We start from the raw sequence: 20,799 nt of genomic DNA on the forward strand, positions 1-20,799 counted from the left end.
GGTTCTGTGTTGCAGATTGCTACAGGGACCCCTGGGCAGACAGTGATTTCTGGTCCTGGCGTCCCAGCTTCTGAGGTGAAGCTTGCAGTTTAGAGAAGCTGTAATCAGCCGGCAGGAGGAGGAGCAGCAGCTGCCTTGTGGCTTTTCTCTTCCACAGGGATAATAGTCTACATTGTATAGAACTGTACAGATTTATGTTTACTTTGTTAAATGAGTTTAATGTTGCTATTTAGTGTTTGATGTTGGTTTTAATTTATATTAAATTTTGTTTACTTGGTAACAGTTGCTTTTAAGCTCATTCTATAAAATAAAACACATCACAGGAAAACACAGTAAACAGAGGAAGATGTCCTGAGGTAGACGTTAATGAATTACAAAGCAGTTACCCTAGAGACTCCCATCACATCAGTCTTCTCCTCCAATAACCCTCATTTTCCTGTATTTTGTTATTATTTTAGGTTGGTATTATATCATTCATTATAATAATGCTGTGGGTTAATATAAACAGCAAAGAAATAAAAAATTAAATTGCAAGTGATGTAAAATCCCATCTAAAACCCACAAGTAAACAATTTACTCATTCATTAGCTAACTAATTCCCAAGACACCCAATATAATAAAGTACTGCAAAGCAATTGGCAAGTTTCTTTTATCAAAATTGTGGTTTTGCATTTTCTATCCTTTTCTCAATCATGAAAAGAATTCTTTTTCAATGGTTTATAACATACATATAAAACAAGATAGAAACTTAAACACTATAAACTTGTAACAGTGGCTGTAAATACATTATTTTACATGTTTCTCATAACCAATAGGTTATACAGCATGAAAACTATTAAAATAAAAACTAGACAAAAAATGCATGTCAGTTCTATGGTAACACACGGGACACTCCAGTATATCCATGCTAAAAAGTAAATAATATTGTGTGAAAAATAATGTCTTAAAATATAATTAATAAGAAATAAATTCAGTAAAGAATTATAATACCAAGTCATTCGCATTTCAAAGTTCATGCTTCTTTTCAGTTGATTCAATATTTTTTCAACTGTTTTCAAAATTTGTTCAGAGCCAACATTACTCACAAATGTCACACATCTGTTATTTCAAACATGTATTTTTCCATAAAAGACCTTTGATAAACATCGAAAATGTTAAGTTGTTTTTAGATGAAGCTGGATCAAATGCTGGTATCATTTTCAACTGTCACGTCAAGTGTTTGAGTGTTACAAATTTATCCAACCAAGCAAACAAAATGGAAATCATAATGGCACAGCTTTTATTGTAAATAGATCAAAACAACGGCATGTGTAGCCCAAAGAGCAGTGGCACATTAAAGCAAAACTAGCAGATACAAGCAACAACTGTATATTGCAGTTAAATAATCTGAAAATGGTTCCAAGTGAGACAAGACCAGGGAGAGTTCACCATGAAGGTGCCAACTGCTTTTCTGGCTGACCACTGTTTTACAAAGTGGAAATTAAAAAAGAAAAAAATCGTATTTGTGAAAAACTTTGTCTAGGTATACTATTATCTCCAGTACAAATAAAAAAAATAATAGAACAAAAAAAAAAATAAAAACCAACAGATCCCCCTTCTCCGAATAGAATAAAGCTCTGGTTCTGTCTGTCAGTTGGTGTTTTGGTCACACAGAATTATTATCTCAGATTCCTTTGGGTTGACATTGAAGATTGTTACAACCAAAAGTAGTCAATTGTGATGTTTTTTAAAAATAACAAGTCAGATATTAGAACAGTTATCAGTGATTTTCACAGTATCAAATTTGACAAATTTGCATTAAGGTAATGTGGCATAAATCATGTAATTCAAAGCCTCAACCCATTTGTTCCCCTCATATCTTCTTTCACATACTGGGAGACAAAGTCACATGCATTAACCTTTATTCTGAGGGAGGAGCTGATCTTACCAGATACTTGCTACATGAACATAAAAGAAAATAAGGCACTTTCTTTTCTTTAGATTTTTTCCAATATGTCAAAAATTTGAAAAAAGATAAAAATGTGCTTTTGGTCCTTTGTTTCTTGACAACCACCAGAAAATATCTTTTAATGAAATAAAAATTTTTTGTTCTTGTTTCAAAACACTTGAAAGTATAAAATGCTATATTTCACATATATATGTATATATGTATACACACACACATACACACACACACAAACATATATGTATATATGTATACACACACACATACACACACACACACATATATTCTGCATCAGCACCCTTGTATAGTAAAAGTATTTTTGTTCATTTGTTTCAATGAACTACACTTTTATCTTCAATTCCATTACATATTTACAGCAAATAGGCAGGTGTGACTTTTACATCCTTAATGATTTTCTTCCATACCGCGAGTTGTAAAAAATACTTGAACAGTTTGCCCAATAATGTGACACACAATGGATGGGCCTTGTTCTCAAACCTTTGTGAAGGGGGTATAAAACAAAGGTTCTGCAATATTAGCTCAGATATTCATCTTTTTAAAAATACTGGAACCGCTCTCCAGGCTCTGGAACCGCTCTCCAGGTTCTGGATCGTTCTCCAGGCTCGCCTAGGTGTTCCGTACCCACCATTCTGGCTAAGGAGGTGGCTTCCAGCCACAAGGCCACTGGGCCCTTGGCCTTATATACCCCTGACTCATACAATAAAGTTGAGATTCCTGCTGTGCCTCGTGCACTGACAGACCTCCTGGCTCTGGTGTGTTTCCTTTGCCGACGACACTCATCATCCTGCTCGGCCCCATATTCTCCTCAGGCGGGCCCTGGGGAGGTACATCGGACCTTGTTGCCTGACAGGTAGTAACCACTGGTGCCCTGTGTGAGGAAGACAAAGTCACCGACAGGCCAATCGGACTCGGGTTTTTTTCTTTAGAACTATTAGTCTTAAAAATTGGGTTTTAGGAGATCTAAGATGGCAGACTAGAGGGAGGCTGCATTGCTTGTCGCTCTGTAACTCCAGTTTCAAGCAGAGGATATCTGTTTCTTGGTAAGGCAGTTTTTGCTGCTTATCGATCCCCTGCTGTTTACCCCATTTGTCTGCTGTGATCACCTGCAATCTGCCAGCATATCGACGCCTTCCTTGAGTGCGGGTTGCTCACTGGCAGGCACCTATCATCCGCCATTTGCCTGCCTCTCACCTGTCCATCACCTGCCTTACACCTATCCATCACCCAATGCACGAGGCTCACCTCCCAATCATCTGACAACAGTCAGCAACCTGATCGCCGACCACCAGTGGAGCACCAGCTTACTGGAAGTTCACTGTTAACAGATCCTACAGGTTTGTTTACACGTGGCTGCTGCCATTTTGAGATAATAGCCAGGCCCTGTAGGACCCCTGGCCAGACTGACTGAGCCCCATCTCCAGTATCCCTCAGCCCCACCGATCACTCCCTGCCTCTGGGGCCGTCACATCAACTGACTGCTCCCCGCCGCCAGGACCCCAAGACAAACTGACTGTGCCCTATCACTGGGAACCCAGACTGACTGATTGCAACCAGCCTCCAGGATCCCACAACCACACCAAACACACCCTACCTTCAGGACACATGCAGGACCAACCACATCCCACCTCCAGGACCTCCTGCTGACCACAGCCACACCCTGAGCTGCAGCTCCCCATTTGCCAACACATTTCCAAGCCAGAGCAGCCATGTTGGATAATCCTGGAAGCCGACCTCCGATCTTTAAGTGGGGCAAAACCCATCCTGAGACACCTGCTGGAGGTTTGAAGCTCATTGTCAGGGGCTATTTAGTCTAGGATTGCATAGTGTCTGAATTGGGCACTGCTAATATTAATCTCCCCTTAAAGAAAGGATTTTGGAAACCTATAGGGCCACTACAAGCCTATAGGGGGAAATCTGCAATACCCAAGATCTGCACTGCTAGAGGGGAAGATATATGAACAACATGAAAAAACAAGGGAAGAAAATGATCCAAACAAATCTAGATTCTATATTAATAGAATCCAATGACAGTATCATAGAAGAAATGTCAGAAAAGGACATCAGATTATACATGATTAAGATGATTCATGAACTAAAAAGCTTTCTCTCAGCAAAGGAAACTATCAGCAATGCGAAGAAAGAGCCTACAGAGTGGGAGAATATCTTTGCCAATCATACTTCAGATAGAGCACTGATCTCCAGAATCTATAAAGAACTCAAAAAACTCTACTCCAAGAATTCAAATAATCCAGTCAACAAATGGGCTAAGGAAATGAATAGACACTTCACAGAAGAAGATCTACAAGCAATCAACAAACATATGGAAAAATGTTCAACATCTCTAGTAATAAGAGAAATGCAAATCAAAACCACCCTAAGATTCCATCTGACCCCAATTAGAATGGCGATTATCAAGAATACGAGCAACAACAGGTGTTGGCGAGGATGTGGGGAGAAAGGTACACTCATACACTGCTGGTGGGACTGCAAATTAGTGCAGCCACTCTGGAAAGCAGTGTGGAGATTCCTTAGAAAACTTGGAATGGACCCTCCATTTGACCCAGCTATCCCACTCATTGGCCTATACCCAAAGGACTTAAAATCTGCATACTACAGAGATACAGCCACATCAATGCTCAATTCACAATAGCCAGACTGTGGAACCAACCTAGATGCCCTTCAATTGATGAGTGGATAAAGAAGCTGTGGTATATATATACAATGGAATATTACTCAGCCATAAAGAATGATAAAATTATGGCATTTGCAGGCAAATGGATGAAATTGGACAATATCATGCTAAGTGAGATAAGCCAATCTCAAAAAGCCAAAGGACGAATGATATCACTAATAAGTGGAGGTTGACACATAATGGGGGGGAGGGACGGGTTAGTGTTAGGGTTAGAGTTAGGGTTAGGGAGGGGGGCAAGTATGGAGGAAGGAAGTACTGTATAGAGGGTAAAGAGGGGTGGGAGGGGTGGGGGGAAGTGAAAAAATAACAGAATGAATCAAACAACATTACTCTATGTAAATTTATGATTACACAAATGGTATGCCTTTACGCCATGTACAAACAGAGAAACAACATGTACCCCATTTGTTGACAATAAAAAAAAAAAAAGAATAAAAGCCAAAAAAAAAAAAGATGATTCATGAAGCAAAGGATGAGATAAGAGAGCAAATGCAGGCAATGAATGATAATACCAATAAGCTGACAGAGCACCTGCAGGAAGCAAAAGATCATTTCAACAAAGAAAGATTAAAAAAAAAAAAAAAAAAAAAACAAACAAACAAACGGAAATCCTTGAAATGAAGGAAACAATAAACCAAATAAAACACTCAATGGAGGATTCCCCTCCCCCGCCACCGTCCACACAGGGAGTTGGCCCCGGGCTGCCACCGCCGCCTGGACCACTGCCGCCACCATCGTCTAGTTCTTCTGCCCCGTCATGGCCCAGGAGCTGTCCGCGGCCACGTCCTACACTGAAGATGATTTCTACTGCCCGGTCTGTCAGGAGGTGCTCAAAACGCCCGTGTGGACCGCGGCCTGTCAGCACAAAACTGACAGGATTTCTGGATATTGAAGTGATAGTTTCCCTTCTTGTTACCCTTCTGTTCATTATTACTCGGTTACTACAAGAGTGGAGTTTCTGTAGAAAATGTTTCCTGACTGCAATGAGAGAAAGTGGAATACATGGTCCCCTATGTCATGGAAATGTGACTAGAAGAGAAAGAGCGTGTCCAGAACGGGCCTTAGATCTTGAAAATATCATGAGGAAGTTTTCTGGTACCTGTAGATGCTGTGCAAAAAGATTAAATTCTATCGCATGAGACATCATTATAAATATTGTAAGAAGTATCAGGATAAATATGGTGTTTCTTCTCTCATTCCAAACTTTCAGATATCTCAGGATTCAGTAGGGAATAGTAATAGGAGTGAAACGTCCACATCTGATAACACAGAAACTTACCAACAGAGTACAAGTTCTGGGCATCCCACCTATAAGTGTCCCTTGTGTCAAGAGTCAAATTTTACCAGACAGCGTTTACTTGATCACTGTAACAGTAACCACCTATTTCAGATAGTTCCTGTGACATGTCCTATTTGTGTGTCTCTTCCTTGGGGAGATCCTAGCCAGATTACTAGAAATTTTGTTAGTCATCTAAATCAAAGACATCAGTTTGATTATGGAGAATTTGTGAATTTTCAACTAGATGAAGAAAACCAATATCAAACTGCCATTGAAGAATCTTTTCAAGTAAACATCTGAAGCCTGTAGACATCTCTGCATCTTTGTACCTGCAAGTGCCATCTTTAAGGGCAAAACTACATGAAGTCACCGTTTCAGCAACTTGATGTGTATATTAATAAAAGTAATTCAGCCTATTATTTTAAATTTTTTAATTGAAAAATGAAGGTTGGGCCACCCAAAAACTTTATCCTCTTGACAAGTTAAAAAATGACAGTTATGACATTACTTTAAAAGGATAAAAAGGATTGTATTTCACTAGGGTAGTAGTGAAAAGGAAATACCTGTTTTACTTTTATCTTTTTTTATATTACATATTTTTGAATTTTTCATTATTATTATGTTGCTTTTGAAATTTGGTGCAGTTTCTTCTATTTATTGTACACAGGTATCACACAGTAGCAAACTCTGAAAGACGTGATTGATATAAACTTAACAAGTCTGAGCCAGTTGTCAGAGTTGCAGAATGAGAACTTGAAGTGCTTAATGGAAGAATCCAAAGGAAATTTTTTAAACACAGATTATAGCTGAAGTATTCATCTATAAGAAAATTGTATTTATATAACTTGTAGTATTTTTGAAGACTAATGAGATTTCCTTAACAATTTTAACTCTTTAAAAAGTAAAAGTTCATTGTAAAAATATTTCCTTTTTGCTATTAGAAGGAAATATCAAGAGATATCTTTTGGACAGTTGGTAATTCAATCTTGTTTGTTTGACTAATTTGTAAGCTGAAGTACTAAGCTGAATAACAGTGGTTTGCCACAGAATTTTCAATGGCCAGTGTTTCTCACTAGCTAAGATAAATTTAGTAGAAACTTTCAGTTGGTGATATGATACTCTACAGATGTACTTAAATGAGAAATTTAAAGAAATTCAAAGGTAAAGATATGTATGTACATACACTTTGTGTATACATACGTAATATACATATACATAGATATCTTTGCATGCAGATTGTCAGGTTATACATAATTTTTACTAAGGATTTAATAATGAACAAGCAATATAGAATTGAATTATTTGATTTGATTAAAATTTTGTATATCACCAAATTATTTTTAAAAGCAGTCAAATGCTTAGTGGTATAAGTTGGTTGCTATTACACCTTAAAAATTGAGTTTACACACAATTACCTGTTGTTATGGTGCTCATTTGTTATACTCAAAAATAATGCGTGCCTATGATGTAGTGAAAACAGATTTTGCCAGCCATAGTTTCACTACTCTGTAGTCAAAACTAAGTTTGTTCTTAATATTCTATAATGGGAATCATAAAGGATTTTATAGAAGGGCAAAATCACAGGAAAAAAAGGATAAAGTTAATTCACTGACATTCCATACTAATATACAATGTTTATGCTTTCTTTAAAATTACTAAAAGATCAAAATCTCAGTAGTTTGCTGCTAATATATACATATATTGTATAAAAAGGTATATTTTGGTTTACTTAAAACCCTTGTTGACTTTTGTGAATGAGTTAAATATTAATAGTCTAGTGTGTTTACATATAAGATTTTTCTTAAGGAAAATATTTACTTTGGTATTTGCTTTTCTCTGGGAACTCAAGTGTGGAAATAATTGTTTAAAAACTCCCCTCCTTTTGTCAGTGGGTTGAATATATGGATAAGCTTGCACACATTTAATTCATGGAAATTAGGTTCATGAGGAAAAGTTCTTATTTTAAATATTTGTCAGGATAAAGGAGGGAAACAGTATTAATACTGATACCTGAATTTCACAATACCACTTAGGAAAGCCTTTTCTCTCAACATATTACACTTTATGTTATTTGTTTAAACAGAGTCTTATTTGAGATGCATTGCTTTATTTTTCAATTAAAAGTGGTTTCTCCTTAAAAAAAAAAAAAAACTCAATGGAAATCATCAACAAAAGACTAGACCACTTGGAAGACAGAACCTCAGACAATGAAGACAAAATATTTAATCTTGAAAATAAAGTCACCCAAACAGAGAAGATGGTAGGAAAACATGAACAGTATCTCCAAGAACAATGAGACATCATGAAAAGACCAAATTTAAGAATTATTGGGATTGAGGAAGGCACAGAGATACAAACCAAAGGAATGAACAACCTATTCAATGAAATAATAGCAGAAAATTTCCCAAACCTGAAGAATGAAATGGAAATTCAAATACAAGAGGCTTACAGAACACCAAATGCACAGAATCACATCAGGTCCACACCAAGGCACATTAGAATGAAAATGCCTAACATTCAAAATAAAGATAGAATTTTGAAGACCGAGAGAATAAAGCATCAGATTACATATAGGGGAAAACCAATATGGATAGCAACAGACTTCTCAACCCAGACGCTAAAACTTAGAAGGGCCTGGAACAACATATTTTAAGCTCTGAAACAACATGGTTGCCAACCAAGAATCCTATACCCAGCAAAACTAACCTTCAGATTTGAAGATGAAATAAAATCCTTCCATGATAAACAAAAGTTAAAAGAATTTACAAATAGAAAGTCTGTGCTAAAGAATGTTCTCAACAAAATATTCGATGAGGAGGAAATGAAAAACAACAATGCTGGTCAGCAAAGGGAGGAATTACCTTAGAGAAAAAGCACTCAATGGAGAAACCAAGCCAACTTAAAAACCAAAAAAAAGCCAAATGACTGGGAATACAAATCATATCCCAATTATAACCCTGAACGTTAATGGCCTAAACCCATCAATCAAAAGACATAGACTGGCAGAATGGATTAAAAGAAAGTCCCAACAATATGCTGCCTGCAAGAGTCTCATCTCATAGAAAAAGACATCCACATACTAAAGGTGAAAGGATGGGGAAAAACCTACCACGCACATGGACTCAGTAAAAAAGTGGGGGTTTCCATCTTTATATCAGATAAAGGGGATTCAAGTCAAAGTTAGCCAGAAGGGATAAAGAAGGACATTACATACTGCTTAAGAGAACCATAAATCAGGAAGACATAACGATAGTACATATTTATGCCCCAAACAAGGTTGCATCCCTGTACATCAAACAATTTCTACTAATTTCAGGAATCGCATAGACCACAACACAATAATTCTGGGTGCCTTTAATGCACCACTGTCACCACTAGATAGATCTTCCAAACAAAAACCAACCAAGGAAAGCATAGAACTCAATAACACAATCAGTAACCTAGACTTAATACACATATATAGAATATTCCATTCATCAATGAGCAGATTCACTTTCTTCTCAGCAGCACATGGAACCTTCTTGAAAATAGACCATATGTTATGCCACAAAGCAGCCCTTAGGAAATGCAAAAAAATAGACATACTGCCTTGTGTTCTCTCAGATCATACTGGACTGAGAATAGAAATCAATGACAAAATAAAAAACAGAAATTACTCCAACACCTGGAGACTAAATAATATGCTATTGAATGGAACATGGATAACAAAAAACATCAAGGAGGAGATAAAAAAATTCTTAGAGGTCGATGAGAATGACGATACAACATACCAAAATCTCTGGGACACTATGAAAGCGGTACTAAGAGGAAAATTTATTGCATGGAGCGCATTCCAGAAAAGAATGAAAAGTCAACAAGTAAATGACCTAACGTTACAGCTCAAAGCCCTGGAGACAGTGGAACAGAATAACAGCAAATTAGTAGAAGACAGGAAATAATTATAAACAGAGCTGAAATCAATGAAATTGAAACAAAAGAAACAATTCAAAAAATTGACAAAACAAAAAGTTGGTTCTTTGAAAAAGTAAACAAAATAGACAAACACTTAGCCACACTAACAAAGAGAAGGAGACAGGAAACACAAATTACTAAAATTCGTGATGAAAAAGGAAATATCACGAAAGACACCACTGAGATTCAGAACATAATGAGAAGCTACTTTGAAAATCTGTATTCCAACAAAGTAGAAAGTACCGAAGACATTGACAAATTTCTAGAGACATATGCTCCTCCCAAACTGAACCAGGAGGACATACACAATTTAAACAGATCAATATCAAGCAATGAAATAGAAGAAGCCATTAAAAATCTACCATCCAAGAAAAGCCCAGGACCAGACGGATTCTCAGCCGAGTTCTACAAGGCCTTCAAAGAAGAACTCATTCCAATACTTCTCAAAGTATTCCAGGAAATAGAAAAGGAATTCTATGAAGCTAATATCACCAAACTCATTCTATGAAGCTACTATCACCCTCATACCCAAACCAGGAAAAGACACACCAAGGAAAGAAAATTTTAGACCAATATCCTTCATGAATATAGATGCAAAGATCTCAACAAAATATTGGCAAACCGTATCCAAAAACATATTAAGAAAACTGTGCACCACAATCAAGTGGGGTTCATTCCTGGAATGCAAGGATGGTTTAACATCCGTAAATCAATAAATGTAATCCATCATGTCAATAGACTTAAGAATCATATGGTTATTTTAATTGACACAGAAAAAGTGTTGGACAAAATACAACACCCCTTCATGCTCAAAACCCTAGAAAAAATAGGGATAGTAGGAACATACCTGAACATCATAAAGGCTATTTATGCTAAGCCCATGACCAACATCATTCTTAATGGAGAAAAACTGAAACCATTTCTTTTAAAAATGGGAACAAGACAGGGATGTCCTCTTTCACCACTTCTATTCAATACTGTCCTTGAAACTCTAGCCAGAGCAATTAGGCAGACTAAAGAATTTAAAGGGATATGAATAGCAAAAGAAGAACTTAAGATGTCACTATTTGCGGATAACATGATTCTATATTTAGAGGATCCAAAAACCTCCTCCAGAAAACTTCTAGATCTTATCAATGAATTCAGCAAAATAGGAGGCTATAAAATCAACATGCATAAATCTAAAGCATTTTTATATGCAAGCAACGAAACAGCTGAAAGGGAAATGAGGAAAACATCTCCATTTGCAATAGCTTCAAAAAAAATAAAATACTTGGAAATCGATCTAAACAAAGAGGTAAAAGTTCTCTACAATGAAAACTACAACACATTGAAGAAAGAAACTGAGGAAGACATTAGAAGATGGAAAGATCTCCCATGTTCTTGGATAGGCAGAATTAATATGTCAAAATGGCCATACTACCAAAAGTGCTATACAGATTCAAAGCAATTTCAATTAAAATCCCAATGATGTACCTCACAGAAATAGAGCAAGCAAGATGAAATTCATCTGGAAGAATAAGAAACCCAGACTAGCTAAAGAAATCCTTAGCAGGAAGAGTGAAACAGGGGGTATCGCAATACCAGAACTTCAAATATACTACAAAGCAATATTAACAAAAACGGCATGGTATTAGTACCAAAATAGACAGGTAGAGCAATGGTACAGAATAGAGGACACGGACACAAACTCAAATAAATACAATTTTCTCATACTAGACAATGGGGCCAAAAATATGCATGGAGAAAATATAGACTCTTCAACAAATGGTGCTGGGAAAACTGGAAATCCATATACAACAGAATGAAATGAAACCCCTATCTCTCACCCTGCACAAAAATCAACTCAAAATGGATCAAGGACCTCAGAATCAGACCAGAGACCCTGCATCTTATAGAAGAAAAAGTAGGTCCAAACCTTCAACTTGTTGGCTTAGGATCAGACTTCCTTAACAGGATTCCCATAGCACAAGAAATTAAAGCAAGAATCAATAACTAGGATAGATTCAAACTAAAAAGGATTCTCTCAGCAAAGGAAACTATCAGCAATGGGAAGAGAGAGCCTACAGAGTGGGAGAAAATCTTTGCCACTCATACTTCAGATAGAGCACTAATTTCCAGAATATATAAAGAACTTGAAAAACTCTACATGAAGAATACAAATAACCTAATCAACAAATGGGCTAAGGATATGAACAGACGCTTCACAGAAGATCTACAAGCAAACAACAAACATATGAAAAAATGTTCAACATCTTTAGTAATAAGAGAAATGCAAATCGAAACTACCCTAAGATTCCATCTCACCCCAATTAGAATGGTGATTATCAAGAACACAAGCTACAATAGGTGTTGGAGAGGATGTGGGGGAAAAGGTACACGCATACATTGCTGGTGGGGCTGCAAATTAGTGCAGCCACTCTGGAAAGCAGCGTGGAGATTCCTTACAAAACTTGGAATGGACCCATCATTTGACCCAGCTATTCCACTCTTCAGCCTATACCCAAAGGACTTAAAATCAGCATACTACAGAGATACAGCCACAACAATATTAATAGCTGCTCAGTTCACAATAGCCAGACTGTGGAACCAACCTAGATGTCCTTCAATTGATAAATGGATAAAGAAACTGTGATATTGATATACACACACACACACACACACACACACACACGGAATATTACTCAGCTATAAAGAATAATAAAATTATGGCATTTGCAGGCAAATGGATGAAATTGGAGAATATCATGCTAAGTGAGATAAGCCAATCTCAAAAAACCAAAGGACGAATGATCTTGCTGATAAGCAGATGATGACACATAATGGGGGGTGGGAGGGTGGCAAGAATGGAGGAAGGAGGGACTGTATAGAGGGAAAAGAGAGGTGGTAGGGGTGGGGGGGAAGGAAAAATAACACTATGAATCAAACATCATTACCCTGTGTAAATGCATGATTACACAAATGGTATGCTGTTACTCCATGTACAAACAGAAACAACATGTATCCCATATGTTTGCAATAAAAATAAATTAAAAATAAATAACAATAAATATACTGTTGCAGTTTTGTTCTTTGCCTTACTTTTCAAATCCACTCAAGTTTTTCTCTCATGGCACAATCTTCTAATACTTCAAACGTGGCAGGTAATATTACAAAAGTTGCATCTTCTGCCCTTTGAGGGCACTGTAGTGATTGAACAGCATATCAAATTTGAATCCTCTTTGAATCACTTCACCAGGTTTTACCTGACTGAAGAAGGTTCATGCATGATGCATCATCACATAGTTCATTCAAAGAGAGACTTCCCTATGAGAAGAGAAGTTTCCTAGAAGTCTCTGACAGTAACTCCCTTCTGTCCCTGAGTAGATAAGGGTCATCTGTCTCCCTTCTTACCATTCACTTGGGGTGAGACATTGAAAGATAATCAGTGCTCTGGGAAGATTTGGGCCATAATACTTTCCTGCTATTCAGGGCAGGTTGTAGAAACACTTTCATCCAAACAGGGTGGGGCTTGGGGAGGGCGTGGGGAGGTGAATTACAGGAAAACATTTTCTTTCTCTTTTGTTTGGTTAGATGGTAAGAAAAAGAGACAAGTGCCTCAGCTCACTGCACTGACCACAGGCAAGCAAAGGCCACTGTTTGGCAGGCAAGTGTGGTCAGGTCATCACTGGGTGAAGTGTTCAGAGATCAGAAGTTCACAGGTTAGTTGCCAGTGGCAGCTCAGCCTTTGGTCACAATCCTTTGGTAATGATGGACACACGTCTTGCCTTTGAACTTTAGTAGCCACTGCATCTAATACACCCCAGGTTTCAACAGGGTAGTCAAGGATTGATGTACCTGGTGCCAGCATGTAAGGGTATTGGTAGGGTGTGTAGATCAACCCAAGCTCAGGCCCTGGAGGGACTATAGCAGCAGTTGGATGAGGAGCTCCATTTAGCATATCAGCCATCTGTATTTGTCTGATCAAAGGCATAATGGTAGGGCCAGCTGAGTAGGAGTACTCAGGGCAGCTGTTGGGATGACAGAAATAGGCCTAGTTATGATCCTAGAAGCAGCCTGGGCTGTTGCTGCAATAGAAAAGCCAAGGGCTGGTGACTTAATGTTGGCATCTCTCTAGGTATCATTTGGAATCCCCATCTCCATCAGCTGCATCTTCTTCAGGCTGTCTTCTCTCGTTGCAGGTACCAGTAGTTTCTTCACTTCATCAACTGCTCTTCTGTTTTATTTCTGCTCTGCTCTGAGCATCTTCCACACTGATGGGCACATGGAAATCTTCATTCTGATGCTCCCAGTTGGGTTTGCTCTATTCTGCTCCTCCTCCTTTTTATGTGTCATTGAGCCCCTGACTTGTGTCATTATTATATATCCAGTTTCTGCTTTAATCTGTTTATCTATAAGTCCTCTGAGTCCAAAGATCTTCCCTGTGCTAATTTCTTCTTCCCGCAGCCTCTGGAGGTGGTTGGAGATCCTGCAGAATTTGGACAGTTTGCTCAAGATCTTTTTGACATTCATCATCTCCATCATCAGGTAATCTGTTATTACCATTTCCCAGATCACATTGACCAAACTCCACACTCTGCAGCTCACTCAGCCTGCCACCTTGGGGCTGGTGCCAGAGAGAAGAAACGGGCAAGGGTGATTCTGGGCCAGTAGCCTCTCTGGAGTCAATGTCCATCTCCATGGTGGCCAGTATATATGTGTGACATTGGAAATTGACAATTGGGTATGTATTCCGAGGTGAGAGTGTGTGACCATATTCCACAGTGTTATGCTAATAGAAGAACTGGTGATAGGATTCATAAGCTTGTGTTTAGGTCAAGAACCCCTAGCAAATCCCAGTGTAGACCATGGGAGTTTCAGAGCAGTAGTGTCACCTGCTGTGCAGAATTACACACCTTTTGAAAAATAGCTCGTGGTTCAAACCCAAGTGCTTGTAGGTACAAAACAACATCAGTCATCACTTGAACATGAGGCCAGAACTGTGTGATTGACCAGTCTTGAGGTTAGACAGCTCAGCAGTGGACACTGCATGGTGGATATTTTGCATCTTGGAAGGAGCCATAACAGGGCTCAGTCTCAGTACTCTGCATTGGCAGGTGGTCCTGCCCAATGTCTCCAATTTTCCAGTATCAGACACTCTCCCAGTATTCCCATGTATGTCCCATAGCTGGAGATGAAGCTTTGGGCACAAGGAGAACCAAAAACTCCTGCTACCTGACAGCTCCAGTCCAGCAATTTCTAATAATAACACAAAGAATGCCATTCAGCATATACTAATCTCATTAAAGTTAAAAAAAATACATATTTATTTTAATAATATGTTATTTAATCAGCTATATCAAAATAGTGTCATTTCCACAAGTAATTAATGAGAACTTATTTATGATATATTTTACACTCCTTTTCTCCTGTTGTTTCTTTGAAATATGTGTTATACATTTACATTACATGTCAATTTGGACAGTAAGGTTTTCTCAGAAACTTTTGATCTGTTTTTTATTTTCTCATTCGCATTTTTTAAGGTAGATTTACTTAACCAAATTAACTGAAGCATGCTTGGTAATTTTCCAAACACTAAATTGTCAACAGAAATAATATGCATCCTTTGATAGTCACAGTCACATATATAAAACGGCTCCTCATTATTAGATTGAATTGACTTTGAAGGGAAAGTATGTTTGTTTCAAAATTACTTCTTGACCAGGTATCTTATGAAAGTCCAGAACTTAAGTAGTATACTATCACAACACTTCTAAATCTAAATGGTATAATTTTTAAAAATTTTTATTTCTTCTTTTTAGATGTACATTACATACAGTGTATTTGGACATATTAGTTATACATGAAGTATAACTTCCCATTCTTTTAGTTTTACATGATGTGGAGTTACACTGGTTGTGTATTCATATATGAAGATAGGAAAGTTATGTAAATAATATACTTTAGGGGTATAAAAGTGCAGTTTTTTCACTGTTCAAGGTTATAAGCTCCTGCTTTTATGCACAGTAATGTTCCTAAAAATGCAGTGTTTATCAGTGAATTTGTATTTGGGGGTTTCACTTCTTCTGCTTAGTATGACAAAATGCATGCTACTTTCATGTATTACTAATTAGAAAAAAATTAAAAATTGAAAATAGGAAAAATAAAGAAACTCTCAAACAAACAAAAGAAATGCAATATTGGTTTTAGGTGACTGCTCTTTGTGTTTTTGGAGTTAAGTTTTTTGAGTTCTTTGTACATCCTGGAGATTAATGATCTATCTGAGGTGCAGGCTGTAAAGATTTTCTCCCATTCTGGAGGCTCTCTGTTCACATTCTTGATTGTTTCCTTTGCTGTAGAGAAGCTTTGTAGTTTGATACCATCCCATTTATTGATTCTTGATTTTACTTCTATTGCTTGAGGAGTCTTATTGAGGAAGTCAGTTCCTACGCTGGCCTGGTGGAGAGTTGGGCCTCCTTTGTCTTCTAGTAGTCACAGAATCTCTGATCAAATGTCTAAGTCCTTGGTCCACTCTGAGTTGAGTTTTGTGCAGGTCGAGAGATAGTGGTTCAATTTCATTCTACTACATATGGATTTCCAGTTTTCCCAGCACCACTTGTTGAAGAGGCTGTCATTTTTCCAAAGTATGTTTATGGTGCCTTTGTCTAGTATGAGATACCTGTATTTATGTGGGTATGACTCTGCGTCTTCTAGTCTGGTTCCCTTGGTCTTCATGTGTGTTTTGGTGCCAGTAGCATGCTGGTTTTGTTACTGTAGCTCTCTACTATAATAAAATGACTGGTATAGTGATGCCTTCTGTGCTAAGGATTGCTTAGGCTATTCTGGACCTCTTGTTTTTCCAAATGAATTTCATGACTGCTTTTTCTGTTTCTTTGAAGAATGTCATTGGAATTTTCATAGGAATTGCACTAAATCTGTATAGTGCTTTTGGTATTATGGCCATTTGACAATATTAATTCTGACTGTCCAAGAACATAGGAGATCTTTCCATTTTCTAATGTCTTCTTCAATTTCTTTCTGTAGTGTTCTGTAGTTTTCATTGTAGAAGTGTTTCACCTCTTTTGTAAGATTGATTTCCAAATTATTTTTTTAAGGCTATTGTGAATGGGATAGTTTTCCTGATTTCTCTTTCAGCTGATTCATCATTGGTGTATAGGAATGCAAGTGATTTATGAGTGTTAATTTCATATGCTGCAAATTTGTTGAATTCATTTGTGAGTTATAGAAGCTTTCTGGTAGAGTTTTATGGGTCTTTTAAATATATCATCATGTCATTGGCAAATAGGGTAGTTTGAGTTCTTCTTTTCCTATTCATATCCCTTTAATTTCTTTCTTCTGTCTAATTGCTCTGGCTAGAGTTTCCAGGACTATGTTGAATAGGAGTGGTGAAAGAGGGCATCCCTGTCTTGTTCCATTTTTTAGAGGGAATGTTTCAATTTTCTCTATTTAGAATGCTGTTGACCTTGGGTAGCTTTTACAATGTTGAGGTATGTTCCTACTATCCCTAGTTTTTCTAGTGTTTTGAACATGAATGGATGCTGTATTTTGTTAAATGCTATTTCTGCATCTATTGAGATGATCATGTGATTCCTGTTGTTTAGTCTACTGATGTGATTAATTACATTTATTGATTTCTGTATGTTGAACCAAACTTGCATCCTTGGAGTTAACCCCACTTGATCATAGTACACTATGTTTTTAATATGTTTTTGTATGCAATTTGCCAGAATTTTATTGAGAATTTTTGCATCTATGTTCCTGAGGGATATTGGTCTGATGTTTTCTTTCCTTGGTGTGTCTTTGTCTGATTTTGGTATCAGGATGATACTAGCTTCAAAGAATGAGTTTGGAAGGGTTCCCTCCTTTTCCATTTCATGAAATAATCGGAGGAGTACTGGTGTACATTCTTCTTTGAAGGTTTTGTAGAACTGGTCCTGGGCTTTTCTTTGTTGGTAGGCTTTTGATGGTATCTTCAATTTCATTGCTTGAAATTGAGCTGTTTAAATTTTCTAGGTCCTCTTGATTCCATTTGGGTAGGTAATATGGCTCTAGAAATTTGTTGATGTCTTCATGATTTTTTATCTTATTGGAGTATAGATGTTTAGAGTCGTTTCTCATTATCTTCTGTATTTCAGTGGTGTCCATGGTGATATTTCCTTTTTCATCTTGAATTTTAGTAATTTGACATGTCTCTCTTTTTCTCTTCATCAGCTTGGCTAAGGTTTGTAAATTTTATTTATTTTTTTTCAAAGGACCAACATTTTGTTTCATCAATTTTTTGAAATTTTTTGTTGTTATTGTTTCATTTTAATTAATTTCAGTTCTTATTTTAATTATTTCCTGTCTTCTGTTTTTGTTGTTGATTTTCTCTTCTTTTTCTAGGGCTTTGAGATATGAACTTGGGTTATTTAATTGGCAACTTTCTATTCTTTTAAACAATATGCTCAGTGCAGTGAATTTTCCTCTCAGAACCATCTTCATAGAGTCCCAGAGATTTTGATAAGTTGTGTCACTTTTCTTATTTAACTTTAAGTATTATTTTTTACTTCATCCCTGATTTCTTCAGCTATCTCTTGGTCATTCAATTGTATATTATTTAGTTTTCAGCTGTTAGAGCAGCTTCTGTTTTTCATTTTATCATTGATTCCAATTTCATTCCCTCATGATCTAATAAAATTCATGATATTATCTCTTATTTTTTATTTGCCAAGAGTTGCTTTGTGGCATAGGCTATCATATAATTTAGAGAAGGATCCATGTGCCGATCAGAAGAAAGTGTTCCCTTATTGAAAGATGAAATATTCTACATATGTCTGTTAAATTTAAATTATTAATTGTATTTTTTAGTTCTGTATCTTCTTTATTTAATTTCTGTTTGGCAGATCTATCAAGTGGTGAAAGAGGCATGTTAAAGTCACCGGTATTATTGTTTTGTGGTCTATATGATTCTTGAAATGGTGAAGAGTTTGATGTATGTACTGCTTCATTATTGGGCATCAGTATTTAAGATTGTTATGACTTGGGCTGGGTTTGTGACTCAGTGGTAGAGCATGTGCCTCACATGCATGTGGGGCACTGGGTTTGATCCTCAGCACCACATAAATGAATAAAATAAATAAAAATAAAGGTATTGGATCCATCTACAACTAAAAAACTTTTTCAAAAAGATTGTTTTGTCTTATTGGTGTATTGTTCCCTTTTTCAGTATGAAATAAACGTCCTGGTCCCCTCTGATCTACTTTGACTGAAGTCTACTTTATCCAATATGAGTACAGAGTCCCCTGCTTAAGAAATCCATGTGAATGACATGTTTCTCCAATTCTTTTACCTTTAGTCTGTGGATGTGTTTCCTATGCAGTGAATCTCTAGGAGACAGCATATTGTTGGAGCTTGTTTTTTAATCCAATCTTCCTTCCTGTGCCTTTTGATGTTTGAGTTTAGGTCACTGATATACGATGTTCTTATTGAGAAATGATTTGTATTCCCTATCACTTTCATTTTTTTTATTTTTTTTTCTATTATAAACAAATGGGATACATGTTGTTTCTCTGTTTGTACATGGCGTAGAGGCATTCCATTTGTGTAATCATAAATTTACATAGAGTAATGTTGTTTGATTCATTCTGTTATTTTTTCCCTTCCCCCACCCCTCCCACCCCTCTTTACCCTCTATACAGTAGTTCCTTCCTCCATACTTGCCCCCCTCCCTAACCCTAACTCTAACCCTAACACTAACACTTCCCTCCCCGCCATTATGTGTCATCCTCCACTTATTAGCGATATCATTCATCCTTTGGCTTTTTGAGATTGGCTTATCTCACTTAGCATGATATTCTCCAATTTCATCCATTTGCCTGCAAATGCCATAATTTTATCATTCTTTATGGCTGAGTAATATTCCATTGTATATATATACCACGGTTTCTTTATCCACTCATCAATTGAAGGGCATCTAGGTTGGTTCCACAGTCTGGCTATTGTGAATTGAGCAGCTATGAACATTGATGAGGCTGTATCTCTGTAGTATGCAGATTTTAAGTCCTTTGGGTATAGGCCAAGGAGTGGGATAGCTGGGTCAAATGGAGGGTCCATTTCAAGTTTTCTAAGGAATCTCCACACTGCTTTCCAGAGTGGCTGCACTAATTTGCAGCCCCACCAGCAATGTATGAGTGTACCTTTCTCCCCACATCCTCGCCAACACCTGTTGTTGCTCGTATTCTTGATAATCGCCATTCTAATTGGGGTCAGATGGAATCTTAGGGTGGTTTTGATTTGCATTTCTCTTATTACTAGAGATGTTGAACATTTTTCCATATGTTTGTTGATTGCTTGTAGATCTTCTTCTGTGAAGTGTCTATTCATTTCCTTGGCCCATTTGTCAACTGGATTATTTGAATTCTTGGAGTAGAGTTTTTTGAGTTCTTTATAGATTCTGGAGATTAGTGCTCTATCTGAAGTATGATTGGCAAAGATATTCTCCCACTCTGTAGGCTCTTTCTTCGCATTGCTGATAGTTTCCTTTGCTGAGAGAAAGCTTTTTAGTTTGAATCTATCCCAGTGGTTCATTCTAGCTTTTATTTCTTGTGCTATGGGAGTCCTGTTAAAGAAGTCTGATCCTAGACCAACTAGGTGAAGATTTGGACCTACTTTTTCCTGTATAAGATGCAGGGTCTCTGGTCTGATTCCAAGGTCCTTAATCCATTTTGAGTTTAGTTTCGTGCATGGTGAGAGATATGGGTTTAGTTTCATTCTGTTGCATATGGATTTCCAATTCTCCCAGCACCATTTGTTGAAGAGGCTGTCTTTTCTCCATTGCATATTTTTGGCACCTTTGTCTAGTATGAGAAAATTGTATTTATTTGGGTTTGTGTCCCTGTCCTCTATTCTGTACCGTTGATCTACCTTTCTATT

The 20,799-nt window shown here is 37.1% G+C and overlaps 1 protein-coding gene and 3 pseudogenes across 5 annotated transcripts in view; 3 read left to right on the forward strand and 1 right to left on the reverse strand.

The window, feature by feature from the left end:
- Positions 1 to 5,749, forward strand: part of LOC306667283 (E3 ubiquitin-protein ligase RNF138-like) — a 97,546-nt pseudogene extending 91,797 nt beyond the window's left edge. Inside the window, exon 3 of the transcript XR_013766738.1 lies at positions 5,614 to 5,749. The product of XR_013766738.1 is annotated as an E3 ubiquitin-protein ligase RNF138-like (transcript). The remainder of the gene's footprint in view (positions 1 to 5,613) is intronic.
- The window catches only part of LOC306667255 (immunoglobulin lambda-1 light chain-like), a 759,848-nt gene that overhangs the window by 623,238 nt on the left and 115,811 nt on the right, over positions 1 to 20,799 (forward strand). The window lies entirely within an intron of this gene.
- Positions 5,416 to 6,471, forward strand: LOC306668899 (E3 ubiquitin-protein ligase RNF138-like; annotated as a pseudogene). Its single transcript has 2 exons — positions 5,416 to 5,519; positions 5,614 to 6,471. The product of its transcript is annotated as an E3 ubiquitin-protein ligase RNF138-like (transcript).
- On the reverse strand, positions 13,591 to 14,433 carry LOC306668900 (KH domain-containing RNA-binding protein QKI-like; annotated as a pseudogene). Its single transcript has one exon. The product of its transcript is annotated as a KH domain-containing RNA-binding protein QKI-like (transcript).

Source organism: Sciurus vulgaris (assembly GCF_902686455.1).
Source record: "Sciurus vulgaris genome assembly, chromosome: 8".
In the NCBI taxonomy this organism is placed as follows: Eukaryota; Metazoa; Chordata; class Mammalia; order Rodentia; family Sciuridae; genus Sciurus; species Sciurus vulgaris.